Source organism: Lissotriton vulgaris, chromosome 1_1 (assembly GCF_964263255.1).
Source record: "Lissotriton vulgaris chromosome 1_1, aLisVul1.2, whole genome shotgun sequence".
Lineage (NCBI taxonomy): Eukaryota > Metazoa > Chordata > Amphibia > Caudata > Salamandridae > Lissotriton > Lissotriton vulgaris.
Genome location: NC_141685.1, coordinates 410,605,900 through 410,629,551, shown reverse-complemented (window position 1 = coordinate 410,629,551; position 23,652 = coordinate 410,605,900).

The window sequence follows — 23,652 nt, the reverse complement described above, 5'->3', positions numbered from 1 at the left end:
AGGTACTGGCTACGCTCACGCAACCCTCACGGGTACACCATACCATATTAGAACTCACTGACACCTCCGGTACCACTATCAGTGACTCAGAAGCGATACTGCATACATTCACAGCACATTACTCCTCACTGTACACTTCCACGGCGGAAGCGGACGCGCCATATGCTTCATACCTCAGCGATGTGGCGTTATGCTGGCTCAGCGATGGGGACAGGGAATTTCTTGCGGCGCCTTTTGAGCTCGATGAGGTGCGCGAGGCCATCATGTCCCTCAGAAACGGCAAGGCTCCGGGCCTCGATGGCATACCTGCCGAGTTTTACAAAGCCTACATCGATGTTATGGCGCCAGTGCTCCGTGAAGTGTTTACGGAATCTCTTGCTGACGGGATGCTTCCCGGCTCTATGCGCGAGGTGGTGATCACCTCCCTCTTGAAGCCGGATAAGGATCCCACATCCTGCGATTCTTACCGTCCACTCTCCCTCTTAAACTGCGACGTCAAAATACTTGCTAAGGTACTGGCCACCCGACTATCGCTATTGATGACCAGACTTGTATTGCCTGATCAATCTGGCTTTGTGGCGGGCAGGTCTACGTCCCACAACCTTCGCACCCTCTTCTCCCTGCTCCGCACGGTTCACCCTGACATCCCTGTGGCAGCTGTATTCCTCGATGCCACCAAGGCGTTCGACTCGATTGAATGGCCTTACCTCTTTTCGGTACTTGCCAGCATGGGGTTCCCTAAATTGTTCCTGTCTTGGGTCCGCCTTCTATACACGGATCCCACGGCTAGGGTCCTCATTAACGGACTACTGTCACAACCTATCGCGCTCACGAGAGGCACCCGTCAGGGATGCCCGCTCTCTCCCCTGTTATTCGCCATTGCGGTCGAGCCTCTTGCTTGTCGCTTACGACAGCTGCATCGTACTGGTGCTGTGCAATGCCTGCAGCGACAAATTGACGTATCCCTTTATGCGGACGACATCACGCTGTAAGTAAAATATCCTGAGACACATCTGAATCCCCTACTTCGGGAATTTATTTTATTTGGCGGGGTGTCAGGAGTCCACATCAACTGGGCCAAGTCGCAATTTTTCCCACTGACAGACGCGGTGCGCGACTTCCCCCTCGATTACCCATTGGAGTGGTGTAGTGCGGATCTCCGTTACTTGGGTATCCGCATCTCTCGCGACAAAGACGAGACGCTGCGATCCAATTATGGTGTGGCCATGACCAAATTAACTGCCTCCGTCGACAGATGGATCACGCTGCCACTTTCCATGGCCGGGAGGGCCTCGCTTATAAAAATGGTGGTACTACCCCGCTTTCTGTACCTTTTCCTCAATATTCCCTATTTCCCTGGCGCTTTCTTCTTCAAAACGCTCCGAACGGAGTTACGCAGGCTTTTCTGGGGAGGCAAAAACCCCCGGCTGAAATGGTCGACGCTGACCCTTCCCTATGACAGGGGAGGTTTCGATGTCCCTGACTTTGAGGCATACTACCAGTGCGCACAGGCGCACTTCGCCTACCACTGGATGTCTCCTACCCCTTTTATGCCGCACATAGCGGTCGAAGACTGGATCGTGCACCCGGTCCCGCTCAATGGGCTGTTGCACTGCCCAGAGGCGTGCATAACCACGCCGAATACCTCAGTCTCCTGCACTTTGGATGCGTGGCGCCGCATAGCTAAAAGATTGTCGTGCCCATTGCTCTACTCACCCAGATTACCGCTTGTCTATCACCCAGAGCTTACATTGTTATCGGAAACGGGTTTCCGACATCTCTGTGATACATTACATGTCACCTGTTGGGGCGATTTGTTTCATGAGGGTCACTTCAAATCGGCGGACCTGTTTTTTAAAACACACGAGCGTACTCCCCTTGAGCTCTTTTATTATATTCGTTTGCGTGCAGGGATGAAAGACATCTTACCCGATTATCCTGATGAGCCCGAGGCCCTGCCTCCACTACACTTCCTATTAGGATCACAGGACGGGGCACACCTGGTCTCTGGACTCTACCGTCAGATCCGCAGTGCTGCTCCAGACCCAGACTCCACTGCTCGACTGCGTTGGTCTGCTGAGCTTGCGACTGATGTGTCGGACGACCAATGGCACTACTGCTGCGCGCTCACTGCCCGCATCTCTGCCAGTAGCAGGTTGAAAATTATCCACTATAAATTCCTTCAACGAGTGTACTACACGCCGGTGCGGAAACGTAGATTTGGGCTGGCGGATGATGACCGATGTGAGCGCTGTCGTGCTGCCCATGCCGACTTTCTTCATCTGGCGTGGGAATGTCCCCAGATTGCTCGCTACTGGCGGCAAGTGACGGAGGCTCTTGCTGAGATGGTGGGGGAGGTGGTCCCTGCGGACCCCTTGATGGCCCTCCTCGGGTATACGATGCAGATGCCTAGGGGTTGCAGGAAATTCATTGACACTGCCTTGCTCTTGGCCAAGCGGCGTGTCGCGTGCCGGTGGGGCAGAGGACGGGCGCCCAAATTCAAGGACTGGCTCACAGACTTGATATACTGCCAAGATCAGCATACTACTTTTGCTGAATTGCTGCCTCCCTCGTGTCGTCCCAGAGACGTCTGGGAACCGCTTGTGCACTATCTGCTCACACGCCCGGACGACAGCGCTCGGTCGGAAAGTCAGCTTGTCATAACTTAGGACCCCAAGCTCTGTTCTGGTCCTAGCCTGAAATTACGACTGGGCTAACCGGATTCCCTCGTCCGTGCCCCCCTGTACCCCTGGGCAGTCGCTGACATTACAGACTGTCCTGCTTTGGCCTGCACATCACTCCCCTCTCTCTGTACATGCCTACTCTATCCCATACTCACTTCACGCACTTACATCTTTAGCGGGCGGCACTCCAGGGCGTCCTACACCCTCCTACAACCGGCCAATATTGGTCTACTTTATGTTAGGGCAGGCATCCTGGACATGAGATTTCCTACACACCTCTGCCTGCCTGGATCGCCACGCCAGAACACTATCAACTATCCTACCACACAGTCGAGAACTGCCTCTCCGTTGTTACCTAGTTTGGGTGTTTGTTACTGTTTTTGACCTTCGACAAAAAGGAGAGAATCTTCTCTCGCAAAAAACTCTGTTCAACTGCTGCTCATCCTTGCTCATCCTACACCACCAGCTGCCGAACAAGTTTACCATGCATGTATGACACGCCGCCGGGCCCCCGGGATGCCGGCTACAAGGCTGTGTATTGACCATTCCATCCTGCTGCCGGCCTCCGGGTTGTGGGCAAAACAAGCTGTGTACTGCACTTCGTCTTATGCAATAAAGCAGATTTGAACCCCAAAAAAAAAAAAAAAAAAAAAAAAAAAAAAGTAGGGCCTCTCTATTATTATTCAGAGCTCTTTTGGTGGAGTCTTTCAAGAGGCGGGTGGGGTAACCCCGGTCCAGGAGTTTGGTTTGGAGGGAGCGTGCTTGTCGTTTATAGTCATTGGTTGAGCTACAGTTTCTCCGAAGGCGGAGAAATTGACCAAATGGTAGATTATCCCTCAGGGATTTCGTATGGTGGCTGCTGTAAGGTAACAGGCTGTTCCTGTCCGTCTCTTTTTTGTAGAGGGTGGTGCTAATCGTCGTGGGTTCCAGTACTATGGTGAGGTCCAGATAGGGAATGTGTTCACTTGACATAGTGCCCGTGAATTTGAGGAACGGGTCTTGTTGGTTTATCCAATTGCAGAACGCCTCACAGGTCATCCTATCCCCTTTCCATAATACCAAAATATCGTCGATGTACCGACGCCAGCAGGTGAGGTTCTCACGGAATGGATTGTGGTCTGGGGGGTAGATGCATCTCTCCTCGAATGATGCCATGTAGATGCAGGCTAGGCTCGGCGCAAAGGTCGAGCCCATAGATGTCCCGCGTATCTGGTGGTAAAGGTTCGACTCATATTTGAAAAAGTTTTCGGTCAGCGCAATATGAGCCAACTCCATAATGAAGGAAACCGGAGTAGGGGACAACCACTCTTCTTGTCGGAGGAGTGATTCCACGGATTCCAGCGTTGCCTGTTGGGGTATGTTCGTGTACAACGCTTCCACGTCGAGTGTTAGGAGAAGGTCGATGTCCTCTCTACCATCCATATCGTTGATAAGACGAAGCACATCTCTGGTGTCCTGCAGGTAGGACGGAATGAGTTTGACTAGGGGTTGCAGGAAGGCGTCGCAGAATTGAGAAAGGGGTTCTAAAATGGAACCAATACCAGACACAATGGGTCGTCCTGGGACTGGGGTGATGCCTTTGTGTATTTTGGGCAGAATGTAAAAATACGGTATGACCGGGTCTGTGGTTACTAGGAATTCTGCCTCTTTTTTGCTAAGCCATCCGTTGGTCTCTGCTTCAATGACCAGGGACATCACGGTGGTCGTGAGACGGTTAGTAGGATCTTCTGTCAATAATCTGTAATGGTTGGAATTTGACAGTTGACGTCTGCATTCCCGATCGTAGTCGTCATAATCAAGAATGACAGTGGCACCCCCCTTGTCAGCTTGCTTGATGACAATGGAGGTATCACTGCCCAGCGAGGAAGCTGCCCGTCTCTCATCGTTGGAAAAATTGTTGAACGGTTTAGTGGATGGTATGTTCCTCATGGTTCTGAGAACAGCTCTTTCGAACGTAAGGACCTCAATGAGGGACCATCCCATCAGTTGGAGTAAAAGTGGATGGTTTCCTGAGGCCCGTGTCTTCACAGGGGATGTCCGGTTTATTGTCGAAAAAGGCTCGGAGGCGTATCTTTCTGAAGAATTGCTTCAGTTCTATCATTTCTTGAAAGGTGTCAGGGGCAGGTGTGGGGACAAACCCAAGTCCTTTCTCCAGGACTGCCTTCTCTGCAGTGGTGAGGGTTCTCTTGGAGAGATTTACAATCAGGCTCTTCTCCCTCTGGACGTCGTGCTCCTGGTCTCCATCCCCGTTGGTTCTGGCATCTGGTCTTGCCATTGAACACCCTTGTTCCCGCCTCGCTTTCGCCCTCTTCCTCTGCCCCAACCTCTGCCTTGAAAAGGAGGCGGATTAAGGGGGTAGAATTGCGGGGGGCCCTGAGGGTAAAACGGATATTGCCATGGTGGAGGTATATTCGCTGGGCCATGGAACATTGGTCCTTGATGGTATCCTTGTTGCCATGGGCGTGTAGATCTTGCATTTCTTGCTGGGTAGCCTCCACTGGAGTCGCTACTCGAGGAACCGCGTCTGGTGTCCGTGTTCGAGTCATCATCCGAGGAATAATTATTCTTTTTACCCTTAAAGCCTTCTTTGAGGTAGGGGTATACCTTTTCCTTTGAGAACTTCGCTATATCCTTCTCCAGTTTAGTGGTTTTCTGTTTGAGCAGAAATTCATAGTGTTCAGTCATCTCCTGATTAATCTCAGTGAGTTTAGTTGTGAATGCTGTTTTGTTGTTTTTAGAGGTAGCATTTTTCATGGTCGCTTCTAAGGCAGAGATTTTTTCTTGAAGTGCCTCGGATAGTCGTTTGGCGGTCTGACTAATCAGGAACAGAAGGTCCTTGGTGCATTTCCAGGAGACCTGGCACCAGTCTACCTTGAAACGGTTGTCCTCCAGGAACAGCCTCGGGACGATGTTTACAATAAGGCCCTGTGGTGCAATATTGCTCCTCAGATACTCAGTCATCATCAGTCCGTGGATCGTTATCCTGATTAGTTCTTTTTTCATCTCGCTCAAGACGGACCACTCATTAGATGTTGCTCCGGATGCTCCTGGTGCAGCCGTAGGTGGGTTATTAAGTAGGGAAGGCGTGTTCCTTAGTGTTTCAGCTATCGTGTCTTCATTAAAGCTGAGGCCCGGGACATCCTCCATGTTGGGATATGGTCTGGAAAGGGGTGTCCCTACAGTGACAGTGGGGAGACTAAAGAATTGGAACACAGGGAGTAGGATGTGGGTACAGGAAGCATCAGAGAGAAGCACAGTGGAGGAAACAGTGGGGCACTGGGTTCACAGGGAAAAGACAGGGGCACAGGGAGGAAGAAAGCGTGCACACGGAGCATGAGCATGTGGCAGAACATTACTAGCTCAGGACCTCTCTGCTGCAGTGACAAGTAAGTGCTGAATCTTTACTGACTGAGTAATGTGGGCTCTCAGGAGATGGGTAATGCGAACTATCACTACACCAGATCTGCGGTGGACATTAATGCTGACCTGTGATGGAAAAGTGCAGTGTCATGGAAGACTGGATGGTGGAAAGAGGGAGAGACACTTTTAGTGTTGGAAGCAGGATCAGTAGGTCTAGTCTGACATTAAAAACATGCATGTTCACAAAATAGCCCATTCGTGCTAGGTGGTACTGAACTAGCCCACGTTTGACAACAGTGCCTTCAAAAAATTAAAAATAATACTACTAAAATAACAAAGGAAGACTCACTTGTTCTATGAATGAGACAATTGTCTAAAGTCTGTATAATATATGTTAGGTGTTCACTTTAAAGACAATTATTCTTTTAAATAGCATTATGTAGCTTTTTTTCTACACAAACATTTATTTTCTTTTGAGACAATACCTAACATGTTAAAGAACATCTACATATTAAATAGGTCATACTTCAAGTAAGCATTTGGGTAGAATGTAAATTGTGTTGCTTTTACAGTAGGAAAATATCTCTCAACATGGCTTCACTGGTCACCGTATAGTCCCTGCCTCGGTCATGCAAATAAATAATACTTCCAGTAATGAATAAGATGACGTTGAGAGAGAGAGATAGTCCTCTGGGCTAATCCGGTGTAACTGACAAATCACAAAACAAAATATCTGACGCACGATGGCCCAACTTGTACTATTTACAAGATGTCTATTAGGCCACTAAGCTATAAGGCCAAACCTAAAATAAAACATGACACTACTTTCAGTTTATAGAAAAATGAGTGCTGGAAAAAAAAATCTTCCGCACACATAGGAAACACTTATTTAGTTAAAACTTTAAAAGCAGGGAGCCTTTCATATAGAACAATCTACTGTAGAGCTTTTCCATGCAAGGTGCATACGTTTAATGTAGAGATTTTTATATTCTGCTTCTTGCAGGTTAATTTTCCCATTACATACAAACTGAAGGTGCCAATAGTCTATTACATGAGATACAAATGTCTTAAAACCCCACCACAGCAATTAAGCGCTTTTTTAAGTGGGACTGGGTGCTGGTGTGGAGGCCTGAAAATGATGTTTATGTGCAAGCATCCGAATATTTTGTCACCTATGCATACATAGAAACAATATGACTTCTGTCCTCAAATGGTAACCATTAAAATATGATAAGCGTCCACACAGGCAGTTGGTTTGTTGACTGTGAATATTATGTCCTACCTCCCAAAAGTGTATGACAAAAATTAATTGCCATAGCTTTGCTTTTCAATTACTACTTCTCCTGTACTGTTATTACTGCAGCCAACAAGTGGACATCAGCTGTCACTGCAATTGCAGACTATTCACATTATTCCTTTTGGAAAAGGCCATCTTTTGCATGTGGAACCCTCAGATGTTTGTGTTGACTGTTTTTCCTGGCTGTACAGCTCTATGCATTTTACCCATGATAACCAGTGGTAACGTGGCTGTGGGGAGGTGTTCTGTTCCTCTGGTAGGATGACCATCTGAGCTATGCCCAAGAGCTTAATTAACTTCATAGAAGCCTAACATGTAACAGGCAAATGTTATCTGACACCTCTACAGGGCACCTCTTTTGTTACCCTTGTCAGGTAGGGACCAATCACTGTGGGATAGGAGCTGCTACCAGAACTGGTTAAGAATAGTCAAAGAGGATGGGTTGCTTGCTCATTTTCTGGCCACACTCCACAACACAGACTCTGATCAAGGGGAGAAGGGGTTTACCATATTGGATTTAGGCACAGAGGAGCATCTTGGGATTGTTTGCAGTAGAACACACAGGAAGTGCTGCAAAAGCGGGTAGGAATGCCATTTGGGAACTTTTGACCCATTGGTAGTGAGGGGCAGGAGTCACCCCCCTCCCAACAGGATGATGCTAGGCACAAATGTGACACTCACAGTACTCTCCTCAGAACACTTTCTGGACCTGTGAAAGAACAGAAGAGGACTGGACCTGCTGTCTGTGACCAGAGAACAGCCTATACCAGCTGTCCCTCTTGTTCCCAGGACAAGAAGTTGACTCCCAAGGTTCATAAGGCTGACCCCCTGGGCAAGCTACACTGATACAACAAGTTAGAGGAGACCTTTTCTGCACCTTTCTAGCTGACCAGTTCGAACGGGACCTGCCCTGGATCCTGCTGCTGGCTTTTGCTGGACTGAGTCTTAATGCCCAAGTGCTATCCCCAAGGTCTGGAACCCTTGGATTTTATCATAGTGTATTCTTCCTAACTTAGACTTAGGATGTAGAACATTTTTGGCTCCAAAGTCCTCCAAAGGACCCGGACCACCTTGCCAACCTGATCCAACAAATGTGGGTTGGCACTACTCAAAGCTTTTCCATAGCACTGCTCTAAACCCAAACTTCGCAAGCCACATCAGCAGGGAGCTGACGAGGGAGACCCAGTGCCACATTCTTGGAGTGCCAGTTGGGTACTGAGGTGGAACTGGCTGTCAGCTGCAGCAGAATGGAGTCATTGGATTGTAAGGGTTATTACGTAATCTAAAGCAGCTGTATATCATCACCAATATATGGTGGCTAGCTTACATGATGGTATTCCTCTCCCAAAGATTAGTAGTCTAGTTTTTTTATGTCTCACTCAAACACTTGCCTGGTGCCACTATCAGACTTCTCCTCAGGTATGCCTGAGCTCTCCACCATAATGAACTTACTAATGTCATAAATTTATTGCACTCTGATTTTGTTGTGTTAGACTCCAGAGGAGGGCAATTTTTGTGTGTCTAGAAGTAGAAGAGGAAGGGTTTTGTATTGTGACAAGAAAGGGCCTTTATGTTTATTAGACTAAGGGCCGGCTTTAGATCTTGGCAGACGGGTTACTCCATCACAACGGTGAAGGATATCCCATCCACCAAAATTTAAATCCTTTGTGACGGAGTAACCGTCTGCCAACATCTAAATTAGGCCCTAAGTGTATTTGGGATACTCTTGGAAATGTACACCTGTTCTCTTAGGTGCTGTATCTCCTGTCTCCCAGACTTCACTCTTCCTTTGTAACTCTACACACGGAAAAAAATATTTCTAACTACACAGTACACATTTACTCAACCCCTGGAAGAATCAAGTGAACAACCTACAACATTGTCCTGACAGTGGTGCTGTTCCCCACCGTCCTCCCCATTTCCATCGATAAAAACAGAGCCAATCTTAACAATCCCTCTCCATGCGTTGAGAGTACCCATTATTCATGCCACTTTACCAGCCTACTTCAAAGCCCCAGCCTCCTTTCAACCATCTGTTGTTCTCCTGTCCATGTCCATTACCCTGCCTGATCCACTGTGAATTGACAAGTCTTCTTTTCACTTCTTCCACCCAAGTATAACCATTTGCTAAGTCAAGTTCCCTTATCCTTGGGCTATTAGTCACAATAAAAGTAACACAACATAGCCCTCTGACTTCCATCCCATTAACAACCCCAGAGCTCTGCCTGAACAACCTGAAGCTCAGCAAATGGCATTACCACCTTCATCCAAGTCGGCGACCCACCTCAGTGTTTACGCACCTGGAGAAACACTACTCTCCTCTCCTGCAGTTCACCTCTGAATTTTGTCTCCTCAGCCAATCTTCTGTCACACCCATTCAGACCTCAATGGCATTGGCTGCTTGGCAGAGGCCCCTGTAGACTATACCCCAACTCACCTTGGCCAGAAGCGAACACTTCTCATGGCAGGTCTAGAACCACAAGAGGGCATCACTTGCCCCTGGCCCCCCTCGGCAATTCGGGAAAGACCAGGCAGAGATAAACTGAGTATCGGCTGCTGATCAACTCCCTAAGTCTATCACTTGCATCCATTAGAAAGGGTCATTGCCAGACAGGTATAAATACAATGCCTTGGCTACTTAGCACCCTCGGTCATGGTGGTTTACCATATTTTGGTTGGCTCTCGTATGTTGATACAGTCTTAAGGTATCTGCACAGTAAAAATGCTACCCGTAACTACCAATACACGGTTGAAAGGAGAAGCCACAGTACACCAAAACCGCGACAATGGAAATGGGAAAACATCCAAGGCATGGCAGAAGTAAGCCTAAAATATTAAAGAGAAACGAGGGACTAACACAGGGTGCTGCAGGAAAAACGAATGCATTAGCTGGAAGAAAAATAAATTCTAACAAGGGTAGAAAAACACCAATTCAGTTCGGTGATGATGAGACATACAGGCCTGAAAGAAAAGACAGTCCAATACACTAAACACAGATAAAAAACAAAAAACATGGACGACTGGAAAAGATTGAGCAAAGGAAAATCACAAATCTACAAGGCAATCGATGTGCAAAGAAAGGAATTACATATAACAGAGAAATACTGTTCACATATGAAAACTAGAAGTGCATAATTCTACAACGAGGCCTCTTTCCTCCTCCATAACTTCCCTTTAGAGCTCCTCGTCCCCAGTAGGTCAGGGCTCGCCTTCCCTCATTCCGCCTCACATTCCAAGAAATAGAAACCCGGGGCAACGATTAGATAAGTGTTTTGTTTGACAGTGCAGCGTTCAGCCATTTGTTTCCTTAGCACTGTTTGACAGACTAAGGAGAGGTTCTTGGAAAAAGTAAAGACGTTTCAGTGATTAAAACACAAGCACGATGAATGTTTTTCTTAACACACATTAGTTTATGGATAGATCTATGAAACCCAGAAAGAGAGTTACTGATTTATGAAGTAAGTACAGAAAAGAAGGGGGATCCCAGTCTTCACCTCTTAAAAGGATACCGAGTTTGAAATATTGTCCTTCCAAAATATTGTAGCCAGAATGTCGACTACCCTCATAATGTGAATGGTACATCATATAGGTAAGTGTAGTTTAACTACTTAACTTCACATCGTTGTATCTTGGCAATATATATTAGCGCGAATATCTCCAAAATTTGGTAATAGGAGATAGCGATGTTAGCGACTGTTTCCAGTCGCTAACATCTTGGCACGCCCACTTTGCATGTCATTAGTTTGGCCCAAGATGGTCGCTATCTCCTACTAGCTGTCGCCAACTGGTGTTAGCGACAGCTAGGTAATAGGGAGATTATTTTATCTCCACTTTCTTGGCTTTTAAAGCCAAAAAAGCGGCGATAAACCCCCTTGATAATATGCCCCCTAGTACCTGCTGAGTGGAAGGATTCTATACCACCTGGTGGTATTTTATTTTGGAAGGGTGATGTGGATATTAATGTAGTGATCGAAACTGTAGGCTACCAAAATGATCAGCGCTGTAGTACTCCATAGGCTTGTGATTCATGGTAGCATCTTTTTGATCATCATGATTTTGAAGAAACTCTCAAAGGGCACTGCTGTCACGTTCATGAGGAAGGCAGTACCAAGGACTCACCTAAGGTTGAGCAAATTTAGAGGAGGAAATGATCTCTTACATGCTTCACTCCAAAATAATTACAGTGAGAGAAGCTCTGATGCAGCCAACGCCTCTCCACCTCTTCTGTTCTTGCGGTGACCCAGAGGGTTACCCAGAGGGTTACCTGTGGCTTCAAGCTAGTGTGGAGCATGGGCAGCGGCAAAAAGCTTGTTAGAATGCTGCACGGTATCCTGGATGTCACACTTGGGCTTCTTATTTGTGGTGGAAAATTGCTGTTAGACCTGATATCCTTGGTGTGGTATTCCCCCCAAATGTTTTGCGTTCACTCTTCCTTGTTTGCTGAATTTGTTGGCTGGGTCCAAACTGGGGTGGCGTGGTGAGCAAAAGACTGCTGGATTAAACTCAGATCTTTGTGACTGGGGGGGTGAATGTTTGCATTGTTCAGCATTCCATCCATCAATTGTTCCTTTTGAATTTGTTTGTGTTGGCATTAGGACTCACAGTTTAGTGCTGTTAGCCAGTGCTAAAGTGCTTGTTGTCTCTCCTTCAAATATTGTAAAATTGGCCTGTATCTAAGTGGCACATTTAATTTACTTGTAAATCCCTAGCAAGTGGTATTATATGTAGCAAGGGCCTGTAAATTAAATACTACTAGTAGGTCTGTAGCACTCTCTGTGCCACCCACTAAAGTAGACTTTAAAAACATGTCTCAGGTCTGTAACTATAACCTGTGTGCAGTTTTAAATTGCCATTTCGGCATGGCAAAATAAACATTTTGCAAGGCCTAACCCTTCCTTTTCAATATATATGTTAGCCCTAAAGTAAGGCCGATCTCTCCCTCGACACTTGGTTAGCTTATTACTTTAATTTGTGAAAACATTGGATTCAGAGCAGATAGAAATTTACTGGTTACACTCAAATGAATTGTAATGTAAACTCCACTGTAATGATAAAGTCATAGTTTAGGTCACAATTCTGAAAATGCCTTTTTTAGAAAGTTGGTATTTTCTTGTCCTAATCATTTGTTCCTTCGGCCAGTGCCTTGGGCCACATGACTGTGAATGACCCTGCTGTTGGGGTTTGTGAATTCCTCACAGACAGTGATACAAAGGGGGACTAGATCCTGACTGGATGGGTCCTGCCCTACTTGCACTTCAAAGGGCGTGCCTCTAGCACACACAAAGGAACTTGACACCAGCATTTTGTCACTCAAAATTTCTTGGAGTCTTGACTGGGTAAGGGAAGAACTTTCCAGAACTGTATGTTGGAGTAGTTTAGGGAATCCCCCCACATAAAGGCTGGCAAAAGGTATACATATTGGACCTCCAGAGCGCACTCATCAGAACACTCCTAGACATGTGCACACCACAGAAGAAGAACTGCCTTTCTGCCGTAAACTGCGCTGATGCTGAAGATCTATCTTGCTGTCTAGGAAGGAAGACTGAACACCTGCTTACCTGCACATCCCAGGCTAACCTGAGCGGCTCAGTTTAACTTACAGGGACTTAATACGCACCAGAGTCCTCCATGCAGTTGCCCAGCTGATTTGCTGCATCTGGACATGCCTAAACCATGCTGGTCCCAGCTACGGTGAGTTCCTGATACCCAAGATGGGTCTACCCATGAAGAAATAGTGAAATCCTGAAGATTGGGGTCTTGGCGACTGTAAACGGGCCCCATGGCACTGAGATTCTGCCACCTGTGATGTGCACCAAAAACTGCTCTTTGCATAACAGCAAACACTACTGACGACCAGCAACTCAGGATCTGCACTTCGTGCTGCAGAAACGACAGCGCACCAACATGAAACTCCAGCAACATCTCTCCATGTAGCCCAATCGGCTGTTTGTGCTACAGCAATGACAGCCCATGCCCCTGAGCATGCTCTTCACGTGACAGCAACGACCATCTGCGACCCTCTTGTGCTCCAAGATCCCTTTTGCATTTTGCAAGCTGCACTCACTTCACGAGGTATCTTGAAATTGTGCATTGGGGTCCTTGAAGCCCAAGACTCGAGCACCATTTGCACTGAAGCTCAAAGGGCCCCACTCCACGAGTGTCCCGTGGGCCCCGCTTTTGCATTACAGCTTGATTCGTCTTCCCAGTTCCTAGTCTGTTAGCTAGTGGGCCCCCAGAAGACTTACTTCAGAATCTAACTTGCTTTACTGGTCGGTCCAGGCGTGCTCCAGCTTTCCTATAAAGGAGAAGTGCCCCAAACCTTGCTGGTCTGCAACTAAGCCAATTTCAACATCCTGCATGGATTGCATTTGCCAAGGCTTGTTGGGTCCAATCCGGATACCGACACTCCAGTCAACTAGATCCTTTGTGGGACAGCTCAAATCCAGCTCCTGGTTGTCGTCGACACCTCCTGGACCTCGTGGCGGAAGAGACAAGCTTCACCTTTTCACCTGAAATCACCCAACATTGGCTGGCAGCTTTCCATCGCCACCCTGGTCACTGGCAAGTGACCCAGACTCTGTCCCTTCTGCTTTCAGGTTCTTCAGACCTTCAATCCACCCTTGGATCCACCCGGATACTTTTCCTCTGGTCGCCTGCAGCACTTCTTTGCAGCTCTCCATTGAAATCGACGACGAAACCCGACATCAAAAGACACCTATGCACCCGGCTTCCGTGGGTGAGGTAACATGAGTACTCTGGTAGTCTCGAGGGTATTGGCCCTCCTAGTGTCTAAGTCTAAAAGGGTTCCATTGTAGGCGATCCAGAAGTATCCTTAAATTGTACATTTGTAACTTGTTAGTTTCCCATAGAAAGTCAATGGTAACCCACGGCGTCTCCCGTGGGTCTCCTACTTCCTTACCTTTGGTTGTTTATAGTAGCCCCAGTGATTCCACAGGCCCCAGGCCTGCTTTCTAATTCTCATGTGGTTCTTATACTACTATTTTAGTATATGGTTTGTAAGGCCCATAGGGCAAAACGTATACTTTGAAACTTATCGTATGCTAATGAAGCAACTTGTATTGTACTTTTACCTCTGACCTCATAAAGAGTGCAGAGGGGTTGTGTTTAGAATAAATACATATATATTTGATATATACCTGGTGTGGTGTCCTTTCATTTGGTACTCAAGGGATTACAATTGGTAAAACAACTTGCTTAAGGCGCTCTCCGAAGTCTTAAAATGATGAATGCTGGTCCATGCTTACCACTAGGATAGCTTTCTATAAGGTTGACTTTACAACCACCATCAATAAGGGTCGATTAGACTGGTGCAAGGTGCACACTAGAACTAGTGGACATCATATGCCAGGCTAACTTCTCACATTGGTGTGCAGCGGATGGGATAAGAGCTTGCATTGTTTTACCAAATAATCTTGAGAATATCATTTGAAAATCACATCAAGGTACCTGTAGGTACATATGAATCACGTCTTATAATACATAAGTTCTACTGAAGTTAGCAGTTGTAGTGGGTAAGGGCTTAGCACACCCTGACTACAACTTATAGAAAGGTTCTAGTAGGAAACAAGTAGTGTAGGTAGGTGCACACACCACACCACACTAGTCATGTCTTTAAGAGCAGGAGGTAGTACCTCACTGCCAGATGTTAGCCATGTGCAGACAACTAAGTATGACACTTTCACTTTTCAAGACTTGAGAAGCTTGTGTGTTGTCAGAAAGTTAAGACAAGGACAGAGTCCAACCTCCCAGCACCTAGTAAATCTTTTAGTTGCAGATGAATTAAAAACAGCATCAGACCCAGATGCACGGGGTAGCCGGGAAGGTGGGGGCATCCTTCATCAGAAGAGGATCCTAGTGGGGGAGCCCCACTGGTCCCTGAAGATGATGAGGATGCAGACCAGGATGAGGTTGTTGAACCTAACCTGGAAAACACAGGACTGCCTGAGGGTAGAGATGGCCTTGGAAGCCCTCCCTCTATCCCTCCACATAGGCCTAATGATGTGATCAGAGGACCCAGATCTCTTTCAAGTGGATCTGAACATTCTGACTCATCAGTAGGGTCCAATGCCTCAGCTCAAAGGAGAAGGACTTCCTCTCAGAGAAGAGAGCAAAAAGCTAGAATAAAAGAAGTCAAGCTTAGGATCAAGAGGCAAGAAATTGCCCTTGCCAAAGAGACCCTGGCTTTTGAAAGAGAGAAGAAATTGTGTGGGCTAAAGCCCACTGGTGGCAGCAACAACCCTAGTGGTAGCGAAAGGTCTCATGACCATAGAAACCTGAACAAAATTGGCCCTCCCTATCAGATTGGGGATGACATCCATATGTGGATAACTGCTTTGGAGATGGCATGCAAAGTACAGCAAGTACCCCAAAGTCAGTGGGCAGCAATTTTGTGGCTCTCCTTTGCAGACAAAGGCATAGACAAGCTCCTCACTGTTAGAGAAGAGGATGGTGACAACTACAATGTCCTGAAGAGTGCTCTGATAGATGGGTTTGGCCAAACCACTGAACAGTACAGGCTGCTGTTCAGAGACACCGAGAAGACACAGACTCAGGACTGGACTGACTTTGTAGATTGTGCTAATAAGGCTCTGGAAGGCTGGTTACTGGGCAGTAAAGTAAGTGACTATACAGGATTGTATAACCTTATAATGCGAGAACAGATTCTTAATTATTGTCAGAACCAGTTATTGCATCAACACTTGGTTGGCTCTGATTTGACCTCTCTCCAACAATTGGGTAAGAAGGCAGACAAATGGGTCAGAACCAGGGTGAAGCAGAAGGTACAGAACCAAGGTGGTGACCAGAAGAAGCAAGACCAAAAGGGTGGGGAGAAAGCAGAAGACCAGAAGTCTTCTCAAGGTCCCCAAAAAGCTTCTAATGGTGGGGGTTTCCAACAATTCAAAAAGAAAGAAGGTCCTAAGAAACCATGGTGCAAAGTTTGTAAAATAAATTCTCCAAGAATTGCACCAAGAAGGAAACAGCTCCAGCCACCATTGCCCCTAAGGCAACTGTTCCTCCTAGTTCAGCTCCAAGTGGTGGTTCTCAACAGAAGGGTGTAGTAGGGTTAACCCTGGTAACAGATGGATTCTGGCCTAGTCAGAATACCAACTCAATCTGTTTTGATCTGTGATGTGGACATACCCATGTCCTCTACTGTGAGTCCCAGTAACTTGGGCAAGTACAGACAAACTCCTTTGATTAATGATAAAGTGGCTCAGGCCTACAGGGATACATGTGCTAGTGTCACAATGGTGACGCCCAGCTTTGTGGACCCTGGACAGATCATATTAGGTGAATATTACCTAGTGACCAATTCTAGCAATGTCACTACCACACACAGTATGGCAGTTGTTAATTTCTCCTGGGGAGGGGTAACTGGCCTAAAGAAGGTTGTTGTTAGCTCAGACCTCCCTGTAGAATGTTTGCTTTGCAATGACCTAGAGACTTCAGCCTGATTTGAAGTGGAGTATGGGACACATGCAGAAATGATAGGCATCTCAGCACATGTGCTTGCTGTGACTAGGTCACAGGTCAAAAATTGCAACACTGAACAGGCACTGGATTCTGGAATAATGGCCCAGTTGCCTACCAGGAGGAGAAGCAGTAGGGTTAGGGCAGTGCCTTACCCCTTGTCTCAGGATGAGGATCAGTCTTCTGAGGAAGCTGATTGTGAGCCTGAAGAAGGAACTGTCCTAAAAGAGCTTGAACCTGATCAGGTTGAGTTTCTTGGGACAGGGGGACCTTCCAGGGCAGATCTGAGGGAGGCGCAGTTGGACTGCCCTTCTCTTGAACCCCTCAGACAGCAAGCTGCTGCTGAGGCTGCAAGGAATGCTAGTGGAACTCATAGAGTCTATTGGGATGAAGGGCTCCTGTATTCAGAGGCTAGAGACCCCAAACCTGGACCTTCCAGGAGTTTGGTCATACCTTTGACATTCAGGGGCTTTCTTTTGACACTAGCCCATGATATTCCCCTTCCAGGACATCTTGGCCAGAACAAGACTTGGGACAGGCTTGTCCCTCACTTTCACTGGCCTCACATGTCAGAAGACACAATGAGTTTTGTCACTCCTGTGTCACCTGCCAAGCCAGTGGCAAATCAGGTGGCACAACAAAGGCCCCCCTTATACCACTACCTGTGGTGGAGGTTCCCTTTGAACGTGTAGGGATTTACATTGTTGGACCAATGGATCCCCAAACAGCCTCTGGACACAGGTTTATTCTGGTGGTAGTGGATCATGCCACCAGATACACAGAAGCTATTCCCCTTAGGACCACTACAGCACCTGTTATGGCAAGAGCCCTTTTGGAAGTTTTCTCAAGAGTGGGTTTCCCTAAGGAGGTTGTTTCAGACAGAGGTGCAAACTTCATGTCTAGTTACCTGACTGCAATGTGGAAGGAGTGTGGAGTGAATTATAAGTTCGCCACACCCTATCACCCACAATGCAATGGGCTAGTTGAGAGATTCAACAAGACCTTAAAGGGCATGATTAAGGGTCTCCCTGAAAAGCTCAGGCGAAGATGGGACATCCTGCTGCCCTGCCTTTTATTTGCCTACAGAGAGATCCCAAAAAAGGGGGTTGACTACAGCCCTTTTGAACCTTTCTTTGGGCATCCTGTAAGAGGAGCACTTTGTCTGGTGAAGGAAGGATTGGAGTTACCTCTCAAACTTCCCAAACAAGACATTGTGGACTATGTACTTGGTCTCCGCTCCAGGATGGCTGAGTATATGAAAAAGGCATCCAAAAACCTTGAGGCTAGTCAGGAATTGCAACAGGCCTGGCATGACCAAAAAGGCTGTACTGACCAGCCAGGACAGAAAGTGTGGGTGTTGGAGCCTGTGGCCCCAGCAGCTCTTCAAGACAAGTGGAGTGGACCCCACACTATTGTTGAACAGAAGGGAGAGGTAACCTATTTGGTTGATCTTGGAACTCCCAGGAGCTCCCGCAGGGTGTTTCATGTCAACAGACTAAAACTATATGTTGGCAGGGCAGACATGGGCTTGCTCATGGCTACTGATGAAGGACATGAGGAAGAGAGTGACCCTCTCCCAGACCTGCTCTCTCAGAACCCTGACAATGGGTCAGTTGATGGTGTAGCCTTGGCAGGCAGCCTCACTAACCAACAGCAGAAAGACTGTAGACAAGTTCTGCAGGCCTACAGACATATGTTTTCACTGACTCCAAGTCAGACTACCTGGTGCACTCATGCAGTGGACACTGGAGACAGTCTGCCTGTTAAAAGTAAGATTTACAGGTAACCTGATCACGTCAGGGGCTGTATCAGGACAGAAGTCCAGAAGATGTTGGAATTGGGAGTCATTGAACCCTCAGAGAGCCCTTGGGCCAGTCCAGTAGTCCGTGTGCCAAAACCTCCCAACCAAGATGGTAAGAGAGAGATGAGGTTTTGTGTGGACTACAGAGCTCTCAATGCTGTCACTAGGACAGATGCCCATCCAATACCCAGGGCAGATGAGCTCATAGACAGATTGGCATCTGCCAAGTTTCTGAGCACATTTGACCTGACAGCTGGCTACTGGCAGATCAGACTAGCTGATGATGCAAAGCCAAAGACACCATGTTCAACCCCTGGTGGACATTATCAATGTGTGGTAATGCCCTTTGGTCTGAAAAATGCACCTGCCACATTTCAAAGGTTGGTGAACCAAGTGCTCTCAGGTCTGGCTGACTACTGTGCAGCTTATCTAGATGATATTGCTGTCCTTAGCTCCACCTGGGAATATCACCTGATCCTCCGGAAAAATGTTTTGGAGGCCCTGCAAAAGGCAGGCCTAACTATCAAGGCTACCAAGTGCCAGATAGGGCAGAGTCAGGTTGTATACCTGGGCCAACTTGTAGGTAGGGGCCAGGTTCAACCATTGCAGAGCAAAATCCAGACCATAATGGACTGGGCTGCTCCAACCACCCAGACTCAGGTCAGAGCTTTCTTGGACCTGACTGGGTATTACAGGAAATTTGTCAAGAGGTATGGTTCCATTGTGACACCCCATATTGACTTAACTTCCAAGAAAATGCCTAGGAAAGTTCAGTGGACAGTCAGCTGTCAAAAGGCAGTGGATGACCTGAAGCAGGCCATGTGCACAGCACCAATTCTGCAAAGTCCAGACTACTCCAAAGAATTCATTGTTCAAACAGATGCTTCTGAGTTGGGGGTAGGGGCTGTGATATCACAATTGAATAAAGATGGTCAAGACCAGCCAGTAGCTTTTAGGAGCAGAAGGCTGACCCCTAGAGATAAACGTTGGTCAGCTATTGAGAGGGAGGCCTTTGCTGTGGTTTGGGCACTGAAGAAGCTGAGGCCATACTTGCTTGGTACTCACTTCAAAGTTCAGACAGACCATAAGCCCCTCTTGTGGCTAAAACAGATGAAAGGTGAAAATCCCAAACTGCTCAGGTGGTCTATTTCCTTACAGGGGATGGACTTTACAGTGGAACATAGACCCGGGAGTAACTATGCCAATGCAGATGGACTCTCCAGATATTTCCACTTAGAACATGAAGACTCAACTGGTCAAGGTTAGTTTAATGTCCCTGTGTTTGGGGAGGGGGGTGTTGTGTAGTAGAGTAGGGTCTGCTTCCTATGGTTACCCCCACTTTTTGCTGTGATTGTCTGGTTTTTTGACTTTAGTCTGGCTGTGGCCCTGCTAATCAGGCTCACATTCTAGCTGTTCTCTCTCTAAATTGATACCATGAACTTTAGGTACATACCAGATTGGTTACTGGGTCACCATTGTGAGCCCCTGTATGGTGTACCCTAGGTACCCAGGGAATAGGTGCACCCTAGACCTACCAGAGGCTGCAGCATGTATTGTGCCACCCCTCGTTTGCCTTCCAAACTGAGGCCACAGGTCTTTTCACACAGCCTGGGTAAGGTGGTGTAATCACCCCTTACTTTGATGTAGTGTGCCTATATCTATATACATATATATAGACACATATACACCTATAAGCCACTCCTAAGGCAGACTTTGACAATCCTGGAGGCAGAGTGCTTGGTTTTATGTGAGAGGGTACCCTAGCATGATCTGAGCCCCTCTGCAGCTTTCGGAACCATCTCCTTATAGCTGTTCTATGGTATAACCATACCATATACTCTTAAGTGCATTATAATCCTCGTGGTTAATGCTAACTTTGGTTTGGCTTTATCAAAACATGTCTTGAAAGGTGTCAAAACACTTTGGAATGCTACCCCCCCCCGCCAGTCCTGGCGGCAGGGGTAGCATTCCACCCTTCTAGAGGGAGAAGACATGTAGTTACTAGTAAACCCGGTTAAAGTTAAACAGAGCCTCTGCATCACAAAATGGATGCTGCTGCGACAGACATGAGTCTGCCCTCCTGCTGCTGGATGAAACTCCAGCAGGGAAGGCCTGGACAATAGGTTTCCTGTCCAGGGAGGTGCTAGCACCTCCCCAGACAGGCTTTAGTGTATTGGGGCAGGGAAGGCTGCATTCAGTGAATGCTTTCCAGACACCGCCTGGGGCACACAAGGTGCTCCATGCATTTCCCAGTTCAAACTGGTTGCTGGGGCACTCTGCCCCAGCTCTGGCGCGAAACTAGATGAAGGGAAAGGGGTGTAACCACCCCCTTCCCAGGTCCACCCATAGGAGGGACCTTAAAGGTAGTCCAGCCCCTAAACGTAGTATAATTATAGGATCCCAGTCCCTAGGACTTTAGATTATCCTGGACGAAACTCTGAAACATATATCCTGGACCTTCGACATTCCATTTTGACTGGAAGATGGGAGACATCTGCCTTGTGGTCAAGGAGTGACCACCCTGCTCAAACAGGCAACTTACCTGGCCTGCATTTTTTAGGCTCCCGCCGGATCCTGAAGAGTCTGCAACACAAGACATGGACTTCCAGATATCTCTGACCCCGACCTTCGCTCACAGCAAAACTGAGACCTGTGGTGGACACGAGAGACGTGGGACTGGAACTCCTGGACATCCTGCATTTTGCAAGCTGCACTCACTTCACGAGGTATCTCAAAGTTGTGCTTTGGGGTGCACTAAAGCTCAAAGGCCCCCACTCCACAAGTGTCCCGTGGGCCCTGTGTTTGCATTTCAGCTTGACGTGTCTTCCCGGTTCCTAGTCCGTTGGCTAGGGAGCCCCCGGAAGACTTACTTTTAAATCTAACTTGTTTTCCTGGTTGCTCCAGGCTTGTTCCAGCTTCTTTACAAAGGAGAAGCGCATCAGACCTTGCTGATCTGCAACAAAGCCAATCTTGACATCCTGTGTGGATTGCGTTTGCCAAGGCTTGTTGGGTCCAATCCAGATCCCAACACTGTAGTCAACTAGATCGTTTGTAGGACAGCTCAAATCCAGCTTCTGGCTGTCATCGACGCCTCCTGGACCTCGTGGCTGAAGAGACAAGCTTCAACTTTTCATCTGAAATCACCCAACATTGGCGGGCAGCTTTCCATCGCCATCCTGGTCCCCGGCAACGGACCCAGACTCTGTCCCTTCTGCTTTCAGGTTCTTCAGATCTTTGATCCACTCTTGGATCCACCTGGACACTTTTCCACTGGTCGCCTGCAGCACTTCTTTGCAGCTCTCCATTGAAATCGATGTTGAAATCCAACATCAAAAGACACCTATGCACCCGGCTTCCGTGGGTGAGGTAACACGAGTACTCTGGTAGTCTTGAGGGTATTGGCCCTCCTAGTGTCTAAGTCTAAAAGTGTTCAATCATAGTCCATCCGGAAGTATCTTTAAATTGTAAATTTGTAACTTGTTCATTTATCATAGAAAGTTAATGGTAACCCTCGGCTGTGTTTAGACACTGCACGCGTCTCATGTGGGCCTCCTACTTCCTAACCTTTGATTGTTTAGAGTAGCCCCAGCGATTCCACAGGCCCCAGGCCCGCTTTCTAATTCTCACGTGGCTCTTATACTACTATTTTAGTATATGGTTTGTGAGGTCCCTAGGGCAAAACGTATACTGTGCAACTTATCGTATGCTAATGAAGTAACTTGTATTGTACCTTTACCTCTGACCTCATAAAGAGTGCAGAGGGGTTGTGTTTAGAATAAATACATATATATTTGATATATACCTGGATGGTGCCCTTTCATTTGGTACTCAAGGGATTATAATTGGTAAAACAACTTGCTTAATGCGCTCTCTGAAGTCTTAGCTTTGTGACTGCTGGTCCATGCTACCACTACGATAGCTTTCTATAAAGTTGACTTTACAACCACCATCAATAAGGGTCGATTAGATTGGTACAAGGTGCCCACTAGAACTAGTGGACATCATATGCCAGGCTAACTTCTCACACAATTCCCATTGCATTACATAGGAAGGGTTGGAATCGCACACTTTACTCTTTCATTTATTACTATGTATGGGTCAAAGTGGTGCTATTTCATTTTTCTGGCTACTCCCTTATTTACACACATCACAGTCGGCCCTTCATGAGGCCTGCATTTTTCTGTGGATCCCGTTTAATTTAGAGCGTTTTTTGACTCTCTAACATTGCATTTTTTCCATTCGCCTTGAACAGTTTTACATATGGGCTGGCTCCAATCTGAGGTGGATGCTGGGCACAATAACAATGGATTGGAATGCTACACGGAGTGATTGCCAGTGGTTAGACTTATCGCAAGCAGTCTCCCATCACTTGTTGTGTGTTTGATGCTACATTATGATCGGTCTAATGTTGATAAAAGTTTTGCTTGAACACTGTGCTGTTCATAGCACAATGTGGGGAGGAGTTTTGCCTTTGATACTTTTACTATGCCATTAGCGGATGAAGTATATAATGTGTTTATTCTCTGCAAGGCATATATTAAAGATGATGTTTTGATCTTCATGGGTTAATTGACATTGGATTGACAACTGGTCATGCTGATTTAGAACATTTTATGAGCATGTGTATCCTCATATGGAGTGGCAGAGATGCCAGCATATTTTTGCATTAATTTGATAATTTGCCTTTGTTTCAGCATTGTTGAAAAACGAATGTATTTAGTTTCTTATGTGTGCTCCTGAAGGGCTCTTGTAGACCCGCTTCAGGTTGATCTCCTATGGCAATATCGACTGTGTACTGAAGAATTCAGATGTTTTGTAAAGTGATCCCAGGAGGGAATGACCCGGCCTTCATCAGTGCCTTCCCTATATCTGCTTTGCAAAGGCCAAACAACAACAGGCAGTAGGCAACCCTGTTGGAGCTGTTTATTAGTATATATCAGAGACTTTCTCCCCATTCTCAACTTTAATTCTGACTCATGTGTCAGTATATATTGCTGTGATGGCTTTCAGCAATACTA